The 22,339-nt window shown below is 35.9% G+C and overlaps 1 long non-coding RNA gene across 2 annotated transcripts in view; it reads left to right on the top strand.

The window, feature by feature from the left end:
* The window catches only part of LOC141417061 (uncharacterized), a 465,499-nt gene that overhangs the window by 241,985 nt on the left and 201,175 nt on the right, over positions 1-22,339 (top strand). For both annotated transcript variants that reach the window (XR_012441697.1, XR_012441694.1), the window contains exons 3-4: positions 303-497; positions 861-1,065. This is a non-coding gene — a long non-coding RNA (uncharacterized lncRNA). The remainder of the gene's footprint in view (positions 1-302; positions 498-860; positions 1,066-22,339) is intronic.

Raw genomic sequence — 22,339 nt, 5'->3', positions numbered from 1 at the left:
ATTCATTTTATAGACAACTATAATCTAGATGTGTTATTGTTTTGACCAGTAAAGGATCCAAGGACTACATTGCTATAAATATAGCGCTATAAATCAAGTCCAAAAAATTCAGTTGCATAAAATGCAGAGTCTCATTATGGTAAGGATTAAAGAATCTTTCAATGAGCTTACTAGCTGCTTTATGGAAAAAAGGACAAGAAAACCCTTTTTAAAGTCTACCCCCTGGTTAGAAATAGACTTGGTTATCATTATTTTTTCAAGTATATTGAGCATGCTTTTCTCTTTCCCCTTCCCCACTGCAGAAGACAAGAACATTCGCATATCTCTTTTGAGAATAGGAGCTGGGAACCAGAAGCCAATCACTTTGTATTCCAGTTAACGTCATCAAGAAGCATTTTATCATAGGATTTTACTGTAATTTAATGCTCTTCAATGAAAAGTACTCCAAATGGCAGAAAAGGCAAGTGCCCACTCTTGGAAGACTGGGAGCCTAGACTGTAAGTGTAAAGTTTTCAAGAAGATTGATGTTTTAGCTTAAAAGTTATTGAGGTTTACTCAGTAACATATCCAAGTTTGTTTGAATATAGCTAATTAGTATTAAATGAGATCAGTGTTCCAAGAATAATAAAAATACTGACTTTACCCAGCCTGTAGCTTTGTGTACACACTGGCATTAGAGTTCTCTAGTAAAATGGAAGCAATAGGATATATATGTGTGAATATAACAGCATATATCACATTACATATATTATAATATATAGCATATATTATTTATTTAGTATGGGAATTTGGAATTGGTAGTAGATAATTTGTTTATGAAATTATGGAGAACTAAAAATCTACTACATTCTGTCTCCAAGCTAAAGAATCAGGAAAGCCAAAGAATTCTGTTCAAGTCCAAAGGCCTAAGGACAAGGGGAGCTGATGGTATGATTCCAGTTTAATTCAGAGGCTTGAGCACTAGACAAGCACTGCTAGAACTCCAAAATCTGAAGGCCTCAGAACCAGGAGCTATGATGTCTGAAGACAGAAGACAGATGCCCCAGCTAAAGGAGAAAGTGAAAGGTTTGTGCTTCCTCTGCCTTTTTATTCTATCTAAGCCCTTAATTAAATGATGCCCACCTATATTGGTGAGGATAGATCTTCTTTACTAAGTCTACAGTCAAATACTCTCACAGATATACCCAGAAGTAATGTTTTGCCAACTATCTGAGCACCCTTTGGCCCAATCATGCTCACACATAAAATTAATCATCACAGCTGTATACTAGTTAAATGTACCCCAAATTAAGAGTAATGGAACAAAGGATTCCATAACTCACTAATAAATTTTTAAAAGAATCTAATGAAGGTCAGAAGAGAATGCATATTGTATGTTTACTCTTGTTCCCTCTGCCCCTTTTTATACTTATGGTAAACATTTCCATTTCTCTGCTTATTTCTTCTTTTTATCAACACTTTATTAAGTTCTTTTCATCCTTGAAAATTGTCACCTGGCTACTTCCTTAAAAATGTCTTTGTTCTAAAGTAGAACTCCATGTTCACATAAAATGTTATGAAGCATTCCAGTGTAGAAAGCAGATAATTATGGGATGGGCTAAGGCAAGAAGGAAGCCCTATGCCTCCAGCATCTCTGCCTCTCTCTTCTGAGATGTCTCTTTCTTACCTCCTTAAATACCTGGGACTCTGATAACCATAGCTTGTGAGTAATTTCCTTAAACAATCTAGTTATCTTAATTTTTTTATACATAGAGACAAAATGCAATCCTTCCAACCTCTCAAAAATTGGGAAAATAGATTATTTTTAGGTATGTGAAATTCTTTAAAATCACTCAAATTTTATATCTTTTCTTAAACAGTGAATAGAAATGGTAATTAACAATGTGTCTTATTATTCCTTAGATGCACTTATTTTATTGCATATTGCTGTATTTCTCAAAGCATATTGAGTAGAGAAGTAGATCAATGTCCAGTAGCTGAGACAGGAGGCATTATAGCAGTTGGACACATTGCCATCTGCCTGGAAAGAGCTCATCTTAATTTTGAAAATTGCTAAGGAAATATCATGACTTAGGACTGACTTCAGAATCCAGATCTATAATACTCTTGAAAATATAAATCAAAAACTGCTTTACAGCTTACTAAAATACTTACTTTAAATTTTTTTCTTTAAGCCATCCCTGCTTTCCATTTCTGCTGTTTTGTCTCTCAGTTATTATTTTGATTGTCTACTTATCAGGCTAAGTGCTTTATAAGTACATGTACAGTAAGAATTTGCTAAGGGTTGGGGATTGGCGCTGTATGGTGGAGTGCTTGCCTAGCATGTGAGAAGTCTTTTGCTTAATCATAGCATCCAAAATAAATTAATCCATTTAGGGCTTCTCTCAAAATATTATAAAGTATCTGTCAATATTTTTTAGAGATCTATCCTACAATCCAAACTGTTTCTGGTGTGGGAAAGTGTACATGTGTAGGGGATATCTGTGTTGGGATTGACTTAGTGTCCAAATATATTAAAAGGTTTTATTTAATTGCTTTATTATTGTACTGGGGGTACATTGTGACATTTACACAAGTTCTTACAGTATTAAAAGCTTTTAAAAATACTGAAATTAAGTTCTTTTGGAATCAAGGGCTTTATATTGAATAGCTCCTTTAATGTCATGATAGGAAAAGTTTTACTTTATAAAGTTGCTTTAATTTTTTTCTATATTGAAAGTTCACATTTAAGTTGTAATCTTCAGGGCTTCTACAAAGCCATGTGCTTTTTCCTTGATGGTGTGTTTATACAATTGATACTAAGATTTGACATTTTGATTTATGACTTAATTTCTATTATCTATGGTAAAAGACCAGAAGTCCGGCAGACTTCTGTATCTTCTTTGCAAGGACATAGTTAATTACTTTTTAATAAAGCAATGAGCCTTAGAAGATAAGCAGTTCCAGGCAAAAAGTGGTTTCCAATTAAGTCCCTTTTATTTTGTACTGACAATTATATTAAGTAAGAATGAGTTACTACCCTCCACTGCTTTCTCAGCCCTCTGCTTTTAAGATTCTTTCTTGTCTTTGAAAGTTTAAGAAGTGACAGAGCCTCTTTTCTTAGCTGAACTGGGACAAAAGTTTCTTATGGTCCAGATCTTTTTTTGTTTTGTTTTGTTTTCAACTTGTACTTCCTTATGACTGGAGTTACCCTTAGTTATTTTTAAAAATAGACATGATTGTCTATTACAATTGTCTAATTACAATTTTTCTTTTTCATTTAGTAAACTGAAAGGTAAGGCTTATCTTCTATTAGGAACATAACAAAGTGATAAGTACAAATAACTGATTAGGACAAGAAAAATGCTTAAGAATATTGTGTAACTTTCACATTTTCATTCCCTTGTGGTAAATATTATCTTTTGCAATGGAAATGTCCAAGGCCTTGTGGTACTGTGGAGTAGAATGGCATTTGGTATTTGTCAAGCCCATTTCTTGCTAGGTACAGAAAGCTTTGTCACAAGGTCAAGAGTCTGGGCTTGCAGGATTTCTTTTGGTACAGTGAACGTGACAGACACTAAATAGTTGTAAGTCTCATGGGACAAATCAGAGGATCAGATAGAATAGATAACAGATGAGAACCCTATGCCATTTCAAACCAAAATAGGGATAAACAAATTGTGTAATTTCCTTCCTTCAGCCCACTCAGAGGAAAATAGGGTGTGGCTTCAGAGTGACAGCAAATTGCCTACAACTGGGTGTGTCGCCCTGTTTAGAAATCACAACAGGACTTAAATGTGTTTATAACTATCACTGCTATTTTAAGAGTTGCTTTCAGAAATATGTGAAAAGGGCAAGACTTTTTTTTATGACACTATAAAGTCTGTAAAAATGCAGTGTAATTAAATGTACATTTAAAAACTCTATTGCTTATCACTGGTATTGCAGTTGGCTAGTGGAAAAACTTGAGTCACTAAAAGGAACAAGCTAAACATTCACAGTTGATTGTCCTAACAATAGTAAGGAAATAGTGCTACTTGTTGTTTGCATATGAAGATGCTACAGTAATTTGTGGTCCATGTTATCTGAGATTATGTGTGGAAAGGCACTGTACTCCATTAATTTAAAAAAAAATGTAATGGAAGCACATATATTAGTAGTAAGTTATTTTTAAAAAGTGAATGAAATTTTTATCCTTTTTCTTGTGAGAAAATATGGCATAGTACATAGAAATTGTGTTAGCCTAAACTTTCTAGGATCAGGGCTCCTCACCTGGGTTATGGGAGAGTTTGGGCGAGACTTTTTCTAAAAATGCATCTTTGTGAAAAAATTATTTCACGTATAATTATGTTCTTTTTCTTAAAACTGCAACCACCCATATTGTACTCTTTGATATTACTATGTGGTTGGTATTATTTTCATTGTGTGGTGATGTATAAAGATTTGATTCATATTAGAAGTTAAAGAAGATGAGTCCTTCCATGTGGCTACTATTTTTCACATAAATTTAGAATAAAACATTACTAGCAGTTGCACACCATTGGAAAGTTTTATATTATCAAGCAAGAAAAGCCAGGCATGTAGAGATATCTTGGTTCCATTATGTGACTTGAAAATGAGTATAATTCACGTTTAGCTTGGAGTAGAGGAAAACAAGGGAGGTAGGACCTGTATCAAATGTTTTCTTCCAATGGATGACTATTTCTTCTTTATCTACACAATTATTGGTTGCTAATTGCAGTTAGAAAAACATCTACAAGTTAGATTTTTGAGGGAGAAGATGGGAATAGAAGCCCATGCCACTTGCCAGAAAACGGAAACTCAGCTCAGCTCAAGATCCTTTTCCTTATGTGTAGGAAGAAGATTTTCTCATACAGTATAAAGAAATGTTTGCAAAACTTGTGTATATGTGTTATGTGCACTTTTGTGGAGGCAAGGCCCATGTGATGCAATAGATTTTCACAGATGCCCATGGCTCAAAAATGTTCATTTCCAGGTTTCTGTGGTATTTGGAGAAGGACATATAAGGTAATTGCCATCTTATTTCCTATACAAGGATACTTGAAAACCATATGGAAAGATTTGAGCATAATTGGGAATAGATCAAGACATTTCCTATGCATTAGGAATATCTTTAAGAAAAGCTAAGTGATTCATGTTATTATGATTAAATCAAATGTTAATCTGTAAATGACTTCTTTTTAGTATTAAAATAAATCCTTTTATCCAGAAAAAGCAGAATCATTAAAAAAAAGTAATTGCTATGGAAGTCTTTCTGTCCTCTGAGCCATTTTAAGTGTGAGTCAATAATAGACAGTACTGCGACTAAAGTTTATTTTACTTTCCCCTTGGTCCGGGGGATGGGAATCTGGTAATATTTTAATAAGCACTATTAATAGGAGGATTAAGGTTAAGTTTGTAAACACAGTCAGGGGTGCTTCCTTTGCATATTTTCTGTTTAATTTGAAAACCTGTTAAGTGGAAAAGAATGCAGGATGGATGGGAGTAGAATAAAATAACCTCCTGTAGCATATCAGATGTATGTTGTATCACACTCCTACTAGAGACAGGCATCTGTTCATGATATATACTTGAACTGATTATAAAATTGAGGTTTTCAAGTGTTATGATTTTTTGTGCAGCTTTTCTCTACTTTTTCTGAGAGAAATGTTACATTTTTTAAAATCCTAGAATAAATAGCAAGCTCATAATTGAAGGATCTTAGAACCCACAGGAATTCAAGGGTTGAGACCTGCTTACAGCCATCTGATAGGGTGGGGGAATGTTGAATTTTGGAGCTTGAGAGATGTGTGTTTGAATGCTGGGCTTGTCACTTGTTTTTTCAATGTTCCCTTATGGATTTATTAAATTTTGTTCCAGTATCAGTATCTAGATTATATGAAATTTACCTCCTGCTTTGGTTTAATGCCAAATACCCAATCCTGGTAAGGCTGGTAAGAAAAGCCAGCGTTGTTATGGTCCATATGTCACTCAACTGCTTACTAATCTCTGAAAGTTTGTAGACTGTCTTTAGTTCTTATGCTGTTCTTATGTAATGTTTGGTCTTGATTAAGCCTCGTAACTGCTGAATCTCAGCCTCCTACTTGTCAACTGAAGGTGCCACCTACTGTTTTGGGTTGTTCTAATATTTTAATATCTGAACACGGTGTATTTAAAGATCTTAGCACAAACCTACCTTCAGCCATTAGCCATTTGGTCCTGAAATGTGGCATCCAGCTTTTACTTGAACACATTTAGGAACTGGGAGGCCACTGATTCATGAGAACACCTCTTCCAGTGTACTCAGTTCTCATGGATGGATTGCTCATTGCTCTTGATTGTACATTTCTAGCAATAACAAACTTAATTGATAAAATTGTCTTGGATATGATAAGTTTTCAGCAGTTTGAGGACAGATGTCCCCTCTTCTCTAGATTTTCTAGTCCAAATTCATCTAACTATTTGTTTCAGGAAATTATCTTAAGGCCTTCCATCTTTTTGAACATAATTTTGAATATCAACTCCTGTTTTCAATCTGCTATCTAAAACAGAGTACTACATTCTGGTAGTGGTATGAATAAGAGCAGGCCAAGATAGATAGTCTGTCATTGAGTCACCATAATTAGATTTTCACAGATTGAATCAGTCACCAAGCTGAGTCACCTTGGTTAGAAAATGATGCCTTTCAAATCTGGGGACCTCTGTTTTCTTATTTGTAAAATAAGATATTTGAACTAAGCAACCTTGTATGACTTTCTACTTTAAAATGTTATCCATATGCATTATATATTTCTTACATATTAAGCTCTTCAATTTTACTGACAATATTTCTTTTTAATAGAATATATACTTTGTACTAGACTCTGAGCTACATAAAAATTAAATACACTTTTAAAAGCACAGAAAGATCTGTCTTCAAGGGTCTTATACCATGTTAGTGAAAAGACATGAAACAGAATTTTTTAAAAAGAGAATGAAAAAAGTGCTTTGTCTTCAGTCATTCTACTTCCATTCAGGAAATAGTTTATATATTTACCAAAAGTTAAAGTTTTTGTAAATAGTAATACTCCAGGATCAACACATTATAAAAGCAACATTGAAAAATGAAATGTTTTATGACAATATATTTGAGGTTGTCATCCATAGAAGGAGTAGAAGAGGTAACCAGTGTTCTTCTTATTAGTATTGTATTTCAGAACACAACTGGCCAAGTTAGAATTAAGAATCACAGATCACAGTCCTTATATTATTTACTTGGAACTGAGAATTATCTTTTCAGATACTTATCGATGCTAGATAGAAGACAGTAGCTGTTTGTGACCTCAGTGATTTAACACATAGGCCTTGTCTGGTGGATCTCTCTTTTTTTCTAGCTGGAGAGCATGGAAAAATTTTCAACAACCTCTTACCTTGGGAACCTCAGGCCCTGCCTGAGTGTGCTTTTTTTTTTTTTTTCTCTTTCCCATGCCCTTTTATGTTTATGTAAAACTGTTTGGATATTAATAGGCAAGAGGTGACTATGAGAATTTCTATTCTAGTCACAAATAAGACTGATAAAAATGATTAGAACAAAGATGGAAAAGTCAGTTGTCCTTGGTGTTTTCTTTCCAGAAAGTGAAAGCCACATTTGCTTTGAGATAAAACTTCTGTGAGAGGTTTCTCTTCCTTAGGCTGTTCCTTCCTTCCATGGCCCCAGCAGGCTCCTACTCTGAGGTAAAGAACCAAAGAGAAGACAAGGATCCTGGAGCTTCCTTTGCAAGGGGACAGAGGCTGTTCTGCCCCTGCAGAAACTCTTCTCTATCTTGGGCTCCAGGCCTTGCCCAGCTACAGGGGCCAGAAATATCTTTCTGACATGGAAAAGGATCAGCACAGTCTTCACATTTTTGGTGACAAGAACATTTCATATTGTGTCCATTTTACCCTGGGCTGTATGTTTCTGTGTCTGTCTATTCAGATAAGAGGTCAGTGTATGTATGTGTGTGTGTGTGTTTCGTGTGTTTTGTGTTTTGCCATCTGTGTACCTCATTAAAAACTATAGACAAACAACTCAACACCAAGCTAAGTTACTCATAGATAACAAGGGAAGACCTAAAAATATTTAATTTTGCCTTTTGTTTGAAAGGCAGAGAACTTGAAAGAGTATGTGTATATCTCAGCAGGGAGTGAGAGAATCACAGTTCACACTGGGAATAGTTCTTTCTCTGTAGGCAGACTTATGAGCCTTACAGTATCTGCTATTTATTGGGATGGGCTCTTTAAAATTCCCCCTTCTCTTCTATCATGGTCTATTTGAGGCTGTTGTCCTCCAAATGGCATCCTCTAATGAGTAGTTAACTTGCCTGACTGGGCCAGCCGATATTTTACTTGTCTATGATTAAGAAACTTGGTTTTATATGGGTCCTGTAAGAGCCATTTGACAATTCTGCAGATAAACACTTCTACCCTGGAGATATCCTGGTGACAGGAACCTTATGTATGTCATCACATCCAGATAAATGTCTGAAGTCAGTTGGTTATTAGTTTTGCACCTGCTTTAATACCCAGTTTTCCTGGTATTATCCCTTCATGGTTTATAGTGTACTAATGATGGGATAGGTGTGAACAAAATTGAAACTGGGTCAAAATGAGAAACTATTAAAATCTGTGGTGAAGCCAAATAATGAGTTGAAATAAATGTCCAAATAATTCAATGGAAACACCTTTATTTAAGGAAAGTGGTTTAATTTTGCAGTGTTTGTTCTGAGTGATACACATTATCTTTGTAGAATAAATTTACTTGGGCATTGATTGATGTTTCAATTCACTTAACACAGATGCTGGGGCCAAATATTGTCAAAGGACTTAGAGTGTTATGCTGGGACACGAGAGTCCGGTTAAATGAAGGCATCTGGCAGACATTTTAGGTTATGAGAAAACGTCAAGTTGGAGGAGGGAAACTCAGATGAGGAGTGATCAGATACAGTTTGAGGAAGTCCAACTCTGCAGAGGAGGTATGAGTGCTCATTTTGCATTGGTATCTGGGGCAGAAATTGCTTACTTCTTGCTCAGTCTGAAGGGTTGGGCAGCCCTCTGTTATAGTCAGAAAAAAAATTAGAGGCCCATGTATGGATTTTGCCTTAAAAATCAAATGAGAGGAATGCTGTAACATTAGTGTGTGACTTCCTTATTGGAACCTAGAAGGGAAAGACTTGAGGAATTGTGGTCACTGAGTGAGTTCTCAATCTACTAGACACCCTGGCACTTCTGCAGGGGAAGGAATCTCTTCAGTGCTATGATCTTTTCTTGTGACTTTTCTCTTATTCCTTCCTACTCCCTCTCATGATTTGCTTCTGTAGACTTCTGTATTCTGTCTCCTTTCTGCAATATCCTTGTAAATAACTTCACAACCCCCAGTATCAACAAATAAAAACTCTCATTGTGTCTTTGTTTGTTTGGACTGCTATGACAAAACGCCTTAGGCTTAATGGTTTATAAACAACATAAATTTATTTTCTCACAGTTCTGGAGGTTGCAAAGCTCAAGATCAAGGTGCTAGGAGGGACAGTGTCTGGTTGGGCCTATGTCTCACAGATGGCATCTTGTGGCTGTGTATACTCATGTAGAAAGGGTCAATGAGCATCTCGTGCCTCTTTTAAAAGGGCACTGAGTCCAATTCATGATTGTTCTTATGATCCAATCATCTCCCAAAGGCCCTATCTCTTAACACCATCACATTAGGAGTTAGGTTTCATCACATGAATTTTGAGGGACACAAAAGTTCAGGCCATAGTTCCTGGATTATGCTTTTATGTTAGGCTATCTGGTATTTCTCTTGGTTTTGCTATTTAGCATCAAACTTGCCCAAAGTTTGGTTTGTATTCATGACTTCCTTTTCAGTACAGCTCACACATTCAGTCCTTGAAGTTCAGCTTCCTGTATCTTGCTTTCCTGGAACTCTTCTCTTAGGGTTCCCTCCCCGACCCCCTGCCCAACATCATCACTAAATCCAAATCATCTTTCTTCACGCTCGGTATCCTCTCCTTCCTGCTGCTTTGCTTTGACCCTGTAGGTAACACATTTCTAGTTTAAATCTCCTCTTCCTGCAGTGGGCTTTGGTGATTCTGTACAATGTCTCACCTTACCTCTTGGGCTTTGTATTATTTTTTTTCCTTCTTCTTTTGTACCTGACCATTGGGTTATTCTAAGACTCAAGCCTTGGCTCTCTCTCTTCAGGCTCTTGGTGAGTCTATGTCACAAGAACCACTCCTCTGTCTGCATCTCTCATCTTTATTCTCATTGTAGTTCTCAGATCTTGCTTTCTACAAAACATATTTATGTGCATATTCGCCTGCTACTCAAACTATACTATAAACTCCTATAATTGAAACTGAAATCACTCTTCTTCCTCTTCCTTTCACCCCAGTTGTCCTTTCTGACATCTTTATGGTGTCCAAGGCATCAGTGTTTCCCCAGCGACCAATGTTCTAAGCTTGGAGTCATCTTTTCTTTCTTTTTCTTATTTTCTCCCTATAGCTAATTATTTAGTTTATTATATCACTTTTTTCATAATATATCTTATATCCTTTATTTTTTCTTTTGCTATGAAACAGTTTAGTAATTGTCAATAATAAGGTAGTTTTCTGTTTATAGTAGATAATAGTAGTGATCTGTTTCTACTCTACCATCTGTGGTTGACTGGCTAATGAATCTCAAAGATATCCAGGTCCTAATTCCTGGAACTGGTGAATGTCACCTTATACAGTGATAGGGCCTATGCAGGTGTGATCAAAAGATCTTGAAAAAAGAGTCCTTATAAAAGGGAGGTAGAGACAGATTAGCCACACACAGAAGGCAACGTGATGGGAAGGTGGGGTGAGATGGACAGAAATTTGAAGATGCTACAATGTGGCCTTGGAAAATGGAAAATGGAGAAAGGGACCATGAGCCAAGGAATGATAGACTGACTAACTATACAAACTGAAGAAGGGAAGCAATTCTCCCCTATCACCTCTAGAGGGAGCATGGCCTCACAGACACTTGTTTCAGTCCAGGGGTACTAATTTTGGATTTCTGATTTCTGAAACTATATTGAGAATATATTAGTGTTGTTTAAAGCTACCCAATTTGAGGAGACTTGTTGCAGTGGCCCTAGTAAAATAATGCACTGTTTGGGCAAGATGAATGTTCCTAAAACACATTTTAACATCCCAGCTTGACTGTCCAATTATTGATACCTCCCAAGTGACAAGTTCCGTGCTAGTTCCACAACTACAGACATGAAGAAGACAGTTTCAGCCTACTCCTGGATTACATTCTTTTGGAGAAGATATGCAAACCAGCAAAAATTTGAGTACGAATCAATCGGGATCATTTTACAAACACATAGAGGACCTTGGAAGAAGGGCAACTTGCCTGGTATCCTGGAATGCAAGGAGGAGAATTGGGCTAAGAGGCCGGTGGTAAGAGATTATGCTGGGAAGAAATGGGAAGAAAAACCTCCATGTTCCTTGTTAGAAGAAAACAGATCAGAAATATTACTTTTCCCTTTAAAGACAGAAATTGGCTTGTAATCAGCCAAATGCTTGCCAACTAGATTGAGAACTTCTGTCAAGCTTTGACATGAACTTTTTAATTTACTTTCTTGTTACACACATTAAGATGCTTTATAAGATTCCCAAGTTCCAAATGTTTCTGAAGCATTGTTTGCATAAATTACCTAAGTCAAAAAACAATGGTTATTGTGAAAATTAATGATGGTCCAAAAATTGCAACAGTTGATGTAAACAGTAATTTTGCTAAGCATTTCTTAAAGGAGCATTGTATTCAATGATTATGAAAATCTCGTTTGTGACTTTCTTATTACAGGAGTCAGTCTATTGTTTATTTCCTCACTAAAGGATATATTTGAAATCAGAATGATTATTTCTTTTTTTTTCTGGAACTCAAACATAATCTAATGTTCTTGGTTATACTTTCTTCTTTTTATACAAGTGAAGGAGTTAGACCATGGGAGCACTGTGTATCATGCTACAGGGTTTTAAATTGATCCTTCTGTTGGAAGTCCATGGAAAAGAATTCTTTTAAAAATTATCTTTAATTGTGGTAAAATGTACATAACATAAAATTTACCATGTTAACAGTTTAAAGTGTATAGTCAATAGTGTGAGGTATAGTTACATTTTTTTGTGCAACCAGTCTCTAGGTAGGTGCTTTTCCACTTGAGCCACTCCACCAGTCGCAATCAATCTCTAGAACTCTTTTGATCTTGCAAAACTAAAACTCATTAATCAATAGATCTTCATTCCTAGATTTCCCCCAGCACCTACCAGCCATCAGTCTCTATGAATTTCACTATTCTCTATTCTTCGATGAGTGGAATCATGCAATATTTGCCTTTTGTGGCTGACTTATTTCACTTAGCATAATGTTATTAAACTTCACCTATGTTACAGCTTGTGTAAGACATTCTTTTCTTTTTAAAGCTGAATAATATTCACTTTGAAAGCATATACCATGTTTTGTTTATCCATTCTTCCATTGTGGTATAGTGACTTTGCTTCCACTTTGTGGTTATTGTGAATATACTACTATGAATGGGCTTGCTAATATCTATTCCAGACCCTGTTTTCAATTCTTTGGGTTATATTCCCAGATTTATAATTGCTGGATCATATGATAATTGTTTTTAATTTTCTGGGGAACTACCGTACTGTCTTACAAAGTGATCATGCCATTTTACATTTCTTCCAACAGTGAGTAAGGTTCTGTTTCCCATATCTTTCTCAGCCTTTGTTGAGGTGTTTTGGCAGTAGCCATCCTAGTGGATATAAGGTGATGTCTTGTGGTTTTGATTTGCATTTCCATCACAATTCGTGAGTGGTGTTGAGCATACTTCTGTGTGCTTATTGGCCACTTGTGTATCTTTTTTGGAGAAACATGGAATAAAATTCAAACAGGGCTCACATAGCAAACTTTGGTTTTAGAAAGGTCACACTGACATTTAAGTAGAAGGTAGATTAGAGAGGGAATGACCAAATTCAGTGCAACCAGTTAGAAGGCCACCACGGCTTTGGTACTGATGCTTCATCACTTAAAAAAAAGCCTCTGTGTTGTAATTGAATTCAATCCACTCACTGGTCTCAATATTTTTTTTTCCAAATTTCACTATTGTTATGTTTGTCCATGAATTCTCTGTCCTCTTTAAGCTGTTCAAATGCCCAATGTTGAATTCTCATTTTGCATCTTCATGAGTTTTCTGGTATCAGTAATAAACTTCTCTCTCCTTTTCCTATCCAAGTACAGCTGTATGTCTTTCCTTTGAGGCACACCTGAGTTTCTTTCCTCCACAAACATTATTCTATCATCCCAGTTATCTCTCTCTATCACTCTCTCAATAGATGATTGCTGCATTAATTTAGCACTTAATATATATTATCCTATACCGCTATGAGTTATAAGTGTGTATGGAATTATAAAAGATTTGTGAGTATAGATTTTTCTTGTATCTTTCTATATATGTTAATAAATCCAAAGCTGATTATTTTTTTGTGTGCAAAATAATTATCAGTAAGTGTTTGTTGCTGATAATAAAAATGAGTTTGGGAATACTTTGAATTAAGTCCCATTTATACAACTGAAATTATCTGCATAATTTGGCTTTTTATGCTTACAAAATTATGGTTCATTAATTCAGTCTTGAAATACAATTACTTTCTCTCAAGACACTCAGAATTGGGAGGCAGTAGAGTGTCAAATAATGTTTTAGGAAGGAAAATACACTATTTTAGTATTCTATAGTTAGACAATGATATTCGTGTTCCTTAATCTCTACAGTAATCATTTACAATAGAGACAAATACCTTTTTCTAAAGATGAGGAAGTTTAGAGGGTACATGAAGGTTAGAGCGAGAAAAGGTTGAAGTTAGAGACTGAAAAAAGGAGCTGTACAGAACAATCACATGCTGAAATAGCCCAGGCGAGTGAGAATGGGAGGTAAGGAATGGATTCTGGAAAGGTTTATGAGCAAGAGGGAACAGATTTTATGTCATTTGAGGAGAAATGTAGAGACAGGAATTTCAAGTATCTAGCCCGTGTCTCTCAGTAGAACTTGGTGCCACTTAACCAGAGAAGAATAGAAAGAAGAGAAGGCTTTGGGGGACACATAGTGTGGTTTCCATGGGGCAGTAGAGCACAGATACCCACAGAAATATGTCCATAGTTTAAAAGTCTGGCTGAAGAGACAGTCTTGGGGTCATTCTGCAAAAATAGACATTCATTCAACAAACATCCATTGTTATTACCACTCCGGTAGGGTAAGGGGAAGCAGGCAGGATTATGGACATGCATTGTCAGCACATAATAAAATTATGCAAGACTTTTTCTTTTATAATCATCAAGTGCCACGATGCGAATGATGAGACTCTTCCTATTGAAAAAAAGAACCTTTTTTACTCTAAGTACTGAACAATGGATGTGGTTGTTATTGAGTTGGTTTTTTTTAACTGTTGAGTTTTAACAATATATTTGCAAGCTTCAGCACAGAATATTTAAATTCTTTGTTCTTACACACGTTTACTTCTATGTCAATTTGAAGAGCTCCTATTAAGTATTTGGGCCCTGCCCTAACACTTGTGGAATGAACTACCTGTCTTCTTATGAAGAGTAAGTTTATAAAGGTTTAAAATGTTTTGAGCTCACTTGATATCAATTCACATGAACACACCCTGTGCTACTTCATATTTAAAAGTAGATTAGAAATAAGTGGCTGGAGGTGTGGCTCAAGTGTTAGAGTGCCTGCCTAGAAGGCATGAAGCCCTGAATTCAAATGCTAGTACCACCAAGAAAAAAAAAGATAAAAAGAAAGAAAAGAATAAGCAATGTTGGCACAGTGAATTGTGCAGACAAAGGAACAGACCTTGAGCTATACCATTCCTGCCATTCCATTTGAAAAATTTCCTATTTGTGTTTCAATATAAGACAGTAGAACTAGTGTGAAAGTAGGAAGCCTGAATTTTAGTTTGTGTATGAACAATCTTGCTTAATTTGAAAAATGCTAAAAATGGAAATATATTATTTATTGTACATTGAATTAAAATTTAAAAGCAAATCAAGAAAATGATTACTACTAATTATTTCATGATGATTCCTGAAAACAATTTTGTTGTATAAAGAAAGGCAGTGTTTAAAAATAACCTCTCTGAATGTCAACCATGCTAAGTGAACCACTGAATATTACATACCTCCATTGTCTGAAGACTTGTCTGTGCCCTGTGGATTTGGCAGTGAACAAAGCCTGAGTTCAGGTTTGTGTGGATAAGATGGTCTGGGGAGGATGTATAAAAGAAATAAGGATGACCCAGTCCAGAGATCTGAAAAATACCAGCTTCTGAGAGGTATTTTCAGAAGAGGAGGGTCCCTAAAGATGAGCAAGGAGCAGATGGAGTGGTAGGAGAGGTGAGAGAGAGGAGTTAGATATCAGGGGAGAAGTCTCAGGAAGCTTGGGTCGGTCAAAAACACTCAGTGAGACTAAGAAGGCTAAAGAGAAAATGACTGGAAAGTGATTTCCACTGTAAGGGTGGCCATTAGTAAGTAATTGGTGACCTTCTGAGAATATCTCAGTGGGGAGAAGCACCTGAGGAGAACATGGGAAGAGGTTTCTTAAATCTTTGCTCATAGTGGAGGAAATAAGGATAGTTCAAGACAAGAGAGCACTACAGAAGAAAAAGATGTCATATTATTTTTCCAGACTCTAAAAGAAATACACATAAAATATTGAAAATGTAGATATGATTATTAACTGAAGGAGCTGTAAACTCATGTCCCCTGATTTTATTAGTCATTGACCATGAGATATTTGTGTCATAATCATAAAACTTTAAGTCTCTTCTTTTGTGGTAACAAAGTCCAAGCCCATGTCTAAATGGCTCTATTTGTTTTTTCAGTACAGACTCCAAATATCTTCCTAACTCTTATTTCTCCTGCTTCAGGTCCCAACTGTTCATTCCTATCAGACACAAGGCTACTTGGAAGGCTGTCATTGCTCCCACTGATAGGAGCATTGAGCTCTGTCCTGATAGCACCGTCCAGACAGTTCTGGGTTCCCTCCAGAGGCAGGCTCTGTTCTAATTCTGAGCTATAAATATGTGGTCATTTGGGGTTCCAGGTGGCTCAGCTAGCCCAGAGCTGCTTCCTGTTTTGGTGAAGACTTTAATCTTTCACCTCTACCATCCCCTTTAGCCAGGATACAACACAACCCAAGCATTACCCTCATTATACTCCTTTTTTACTAAATTTCATTTCTTTTCTCTCAAAAGCAACCTCCTCCACACAAAATGCTGCCCTCTCTTTTCCATTTTGTCTTTTTTACATTTTCAATTCCAAACTTCTCCACTCAAGCAGTCTTCTCTTTACCAATGCATGATTTAAAAAGTCTCAATACAGCCTTTCTTTTTTCCCAGAGGTAAATTCAAATTCAAATTTCTACCCCTTGTTAAACAGAAAGTACTTGAAACTGAAATTACCTTTTTTTTCTGTGACTTCTATTCTTCCATTATATCTTAGGACAAATTTTTATTCATGACTAAAGTAGAAAATAAGAAGTACTGGCCTGTTCTCCAGCAAATTCTATAAAATGGAGAAAAATTAATAGAAAAAATATATTACTTTACTTTTAGTCTTACCCAGGCATCTGTCTAAGTTCAAGCCCATTTTTTTATTCATTTATTCATATGTGCATACATTGTCTGGGCCATTTCTCCCCCCATCCTCCGCCCCCTCACTGTCCCCCCACCCTCCTTGCTTCCAGGCAGAATCTGTTCTGTCCTTATATCTAACTTAGTTGAAGAGAAAGTATAAGCAATAATAAGAAAGACAAACCGTTTTTGCTAGTTACAGTTATAGTTATACAGAGAGATCCCTAGCATTGCTTCCATGTACAAATGTGTTACATCCCAAGTTGATTCATCTCTAACTGACCTTTTCACTAGTTCTTGATCCCCTTCTCATATTGACCTCTGTCGCTTTAAGGTTTCTGTATTAGTTCCTCTGCAGTGGGGACATCAAACACTTTCATGTTTTGGGTTTCTTACCTATCCCCATGCCTCCCATATGTGCTCTCCCCTTATCATGTGACCCAAGTCCAACCACATTGCTGTATTTGCCCTAGATCTAAAGTCCTCATATCAGGGAGAACATATGACTTTTGGTCTTCTGAGCCTTGCTAACCTCACTCAGAATGATGTTTTCCAGTTCCATCCATTTAGTTGTGAATAATACGATTTCATTCTTCTTCATGGCTGAGTAAAATTCCATTGTGTATAAATACCACATTTTCTTAATCCATTCATCAGTAGTGGGGCATCTTGGCTGTTTCCATAACTTGGCTATTGTGAATAGCGCTGCAATAAACATGGGTGTGCAAGTGCCTCTGGACTAACCTGGTTGCATTCCTTTGGGTAAATCCCCAGGAGTGGGATTTCTGGATCATATGGCAGATCTATGTTTAGATTTTTTAAGAAGCCTCCAATTTTTTTCCAGAGTGGTTGCACTAGCTTGCATTCCCACCAGCAGTGTATGAGGGTTCCTTTTTCCCCCACGTCCTCACCAACACATGTTGTTGTTGGTGTTTTTGATGATGGCTATTCTAACAGGGGTGAGGTGGAATCTTAGTGTGGTTTTGATTTGCATTTCCTTTATGGCTAGGGATGGTGAGCATTTTTTCATGTGTGTTTTGGCCATTTGAATTTCTTCTTTTGAGAAAGTTCTGTTTAGTTCACTTGTCCATTTCTTTATTGGTACATTGATTTTGGGAGAATTTAGTTTTTTGAGTTCCCTGTATATTCTGGTTATCAGTCCTTTGTCTGATGTGTAGCTGGCAAATATTTTCTCCCATTCTGTGGGTGTTCTCTTCAGTTTAGAGACCATTTCTTTTGTTGTACAGAAGCTTTTTAGTTTTATGAAGTCCCATTTGTCTATACTTTCTCTTACTTGTCTAGCCCATGTTTGATGCTAAATAAATACATGTTGGCAGAATTTGAAATGTATACAGAAATTGGGACCATACTATGAATTTAGACTTTCATTTCTAATTTCCATAAAGGTTAGTAGGATTTTATCCAGACCTTAACTTTTCCTTAACTTTTTCTTTTATCATTTAGATTATATATATGTAGCATGAATTATTTAATAACTTCTTAATCATTTGCTATTTAGGATGTTTTAATAGTTTAATGAATTCCCTGTACAGAAATATTTGCATGTATTTGTACTAATTTTTTAGGTCCATGTCCAAAAGTAGAATTCTTAAATTAGAGGCCTTAGATGTGCTTGGTGCATGCTAAATATTCAATAAATATTTATTGAATGACTTGAATGAAGATGTTAATACTTATTTCTATTCTTTTTTTTTTACCTCAAACCCTGTGACTTGTCTACTCCTGTGTAGACTTGCAAGTTTGTTTATAGGTTGGTGGGAAGGGACTAAAGTGCATCATTATCCTAAGTTCCTAGGCTCTTGGTGGTGTGGGTTGAATTGTGTTCTTATTACCAGTTTTAAGGCAAAAGGTCTGAATCTGGGAGTCCCAACAGACTAGGCTCCACCACCCTTTCCAAAATACCAATTAAAGAGACAAGTAGTGGGGAAGGGCAGAGAAAGGAGATTTAGTAATGTGACCCTGTTGAAGAACAGATAAGAGGGTTCAGTGATCACAAGTCCATCTTCAGAGTATGAGCTTCCAGAATTTATAGGGAAGAGGCAGGAGTGTGTTTTTGTGTGTGTGGGGGGGGTGGTAGGCAAGAAGCATGCAAAGTTAATCAGTCAAACTATGATCTGGTTGATCACTATCTCAGGATGCTCACGCAGGGCCTTGTCATGATAAGAAAGTCCTTGCTGTCTGGGGGTTGGATTTGACTCTTGTCTTAAAGATATTTATCAATAAGTTTTATCTTTGCTGGAATTCAAGGTGACTTCAGGAGAGAGTGACTCTAAAAATAGAGGCAGAAAGGGGCAGAAAGTAGTGATCAGGCTATGCCTGGTGCCTTTCTGCAAATCCCCATGTCAAATCATCATTTTGTTTCTATGGGGAGTTAAACATCAAAGGTCATTTTGGTTAGTAACTGCTTCCTGCTGATAGGGGGCACTGTAGGAATCTTGGAATGGAAGACCTTGACAGGGTCAGAAAACTTGGTTTCCTGGGCCTTCAGTCTTCATGGGGGATGAGACAGGTTAGGTATCGCTGGTTTTAGACAGGTGTCCTTGAGTGATTAACGTGCTTATGTGTAGAATTGTTCAATTCTGTTTAGATGTCTGACCCAAAGTTTTAAGAAAAAGGAGGCACATGCAAAATGAAGGCAGGGATGGAAGTCTTTTATCCTGATTTAGTTAATTTGTGGGCTCAGGTGAGGAGTCAGAGGTTTTTTTTTTTTAGAAAAAGCAGTTTCTAAGGTGCTTGTCATATCCTACCCAAAAATATATTTAAGACCTAGACCCTAGCACCTGTGCCTATGGTTGTGTTTGGAAATAAGTTCTCTAAAGATGTAATCAAAGTAAGAGGTAATACTGAATTCAGGTAGACCCTGAATCCAATATGACTGGTGTCCTTTTAATAAAGGAGATATTTGAATACAGAGATGCACACACAGCGGAGAGAGTGCTATGGGATGATGGAGGTAGAGATGGGCTGAGTGGAGCTGAGGACTCCAGAAACTGCTGGAATATCAGAGAAGGCATGGAACACACGCTCCTTCAGAGCTGCCAGAAGGAAACAACCCTGACAGCACCTTGAGCTTCTGGACTTTTGTCCTCCAGAATTGTATGATGATACATTTCTGTTGCTGAATGACACCAGGTATGTGGTTATAGCTGTGGCAGCCCTATGACACCAATATAACTGGATTAAGAATTTGGATCATAACATTTAAGGGAATGCAAGGAAAAGAGGCCCATTCAGCTTGTCTTTGAATTGTGTAAGTGGCATATCAGTGCTGGTTATCCTCTCTGAGTATGTACTATTTCATACTGTACCCTAAATTCTTATTTAGGGATGGGATGGGCAGGAAAAGCAGAGTCATTACCCAGCTATTCCAGAATAATAGCTCTCTCCCCACTTCACTAATGCTCTGTGAGAGATTGCCTTTCCATTTGTAATTTTCTTCTTGATTTTTAACATTCATTTATATATCAAGGAAATCAATTTTTGAATTAGAAAGCAGTTGTTGTAATTATTTTTATTTTTTATTTTTCATTTTGTTTGTGATGTTTTAGATGATAGAAACACTTTCTGTATTTATCCCAATCTGTATGAAATGAATGAATGCATTTCTTTTTCTCTCTTTCTCTTTCTGTTTTCTATCATTTGTACATTCCTTGAAATTTCAAATATTTTATAACAAGGAAGTTTTCCCTGTATTTAGAGGGTGACAGTGTTTATGTATATATTCTTATGGTTTTAAAAGTGTTTTTAAATTTCATTTTCTAGAGGTATTTTGTGTAGTGATACAAAGCCTGGGACCCTGTCAGCTGGACCCCATCTTTCCCCTGCAGTGTCTCCCAAGATAGGGCTATGGAATAAATAGAACTGGACAGATCAATGTTACACCACTGCTTTAATACAGAAAACTATGGTTTTAGTCTAATTAATTATTTACATAGAAAACATGATATGACATTAGGATTTACTTTGTTTTTTCACTCCACAAGTATCCAGTTGTTCCTGGATACATGTTAGAAGGGAACTGTTGTTTCTCCCTTTACCTGTACCTCCTGTTTCCATCTGCAGGGACACCTACCTCTCAGCCTCCACATTCACTCCATCCAGGGGAAAAGGAGAGGTGTATCTGACAGGAAGGGTAATAGAATGGCTGAGTGGGTTCCATCCTTACCCACAACTTGACTACAGGGCTACATTTTAGTCTATTTTCTGCCAGTGCCACGAGGAACGTGATCTGGGTTTGTATGTGACTAGGGGAAGAATTTAATTCTGGGGACAATTTTTGGAACACTCACTGAGGTCCCACATGAAAGTCGTACTCTCTGAAACAACACTTGTTATCAGAGCAACAATAGTGGCACTCAAAAGTCATTTTGATCTTGTCTTTCAGCCTCTTGGGTATTTGCACTTGATTTTGTACTCAGGTGAGGAAGAGAGATATACTATTATTAATTCTTAAAATATTAATAATAATAAATATCAGTATCTGTTCCTTATAATTTATAATGTCATTTCATTAAGTAATAAATCCACCTGGTTTTAGAAGATTCTCTTCTGTTTCATCCTTATTCATTCTTATTTCTGGACAAGATACTCATTACTTAAAAGCAATTTAATATTTAAAAATCTTACTAATGAACCTTAGAATCATTTTATCAAGTTCTTCTAAGAAGTTATCTGGTATTTTAAGTTGAGTGGTGTTCTATCAGTTTGAGGAGCTAAAATATTTCAATATTCAGTCTTATCAATTTAGGAAGAGGTTATATGTCTCCATTGTTTCAAACATCTTAAATATCCCACAGTTACGCTTTACTATTACACAGTACAAATATGCTACTTTTCTAAAAGTCTTTAAAATTAGGGATTAGTATTGAATTTAATGAAGTTTTTTGTCAGCATTTATCATTAAACTTTATTTTTCTTCTGCATAATTTTAACAGATTTTCGAATGTTGACTATTAGACAATTCTCATAAATGTAGATGAAACCCTTTTTAGTGATGTTATAAATTTCTCATAATATTGTTGAATTATTCTTGGTTCATGTCAATTTAGGATTCATGTTATAAATTAATGTTGATTTAGAATTTATGTTTTATGAATAAAAATGTATTTTTATATATATTTTAGTTAGGACATTTTGTATATCGCAAAATTATTGGGTAGCCTTCAATACTTTTGCCTTGGAATAGTCCACATAGTAAGGTGATTATCTATATTCAAACTTTTTCAAGGTTATTCCCATGAAGCCACATGACCTTATAGGTAGGAAGTTTGCTGATAGTTTTTTCCTAGTCTAGTTTATTCTATTGTTACTGTGCAATTCTGGAATTCCTAGTTGATTTCTTCTGATAGATGTTTTAGTGCTTTGTGCACATTTCAATAGCTTCAAATTCAGCATCATGGCTTAGAATATTATCCTTTTTTAAAACAATTTCTTCTACATTCTTATAGCTACTTTTCAGTCCTTTGTTACTTTTCTCTTTATTACATTTTGTTTATCATCTGCAACGTTCATGGTGATTATTCATTAAATAAGTACTTATTATTTGAAATAATATATATTTTTGTATAAAACATATGCACAAACATTTCATTGATCTGAAATGATACATTTTTACGAATTCTTTTCATAATTTTCATATACATATGCATATATACAAGTGTTTAGCAATC

Source organism: Castor canadensis, chromosome 2 (assembly GCF_047511655.1).
Source record: "Castor canadensis chromosome 2, mCasCan1.hap1v2, whole genome shotgun sequence".
Taxonomy (NCBI): domain Eukaryota; kingdom Metazoa; phylum Chordata; class Mammalia; order Rodentia; family Castoridae; genus Castor; species Castor canadensis.
Note: the sequence above shows the minus strand (reverse complement) of the source record. Positions and strands in the feature narration are given on the sequence as shown.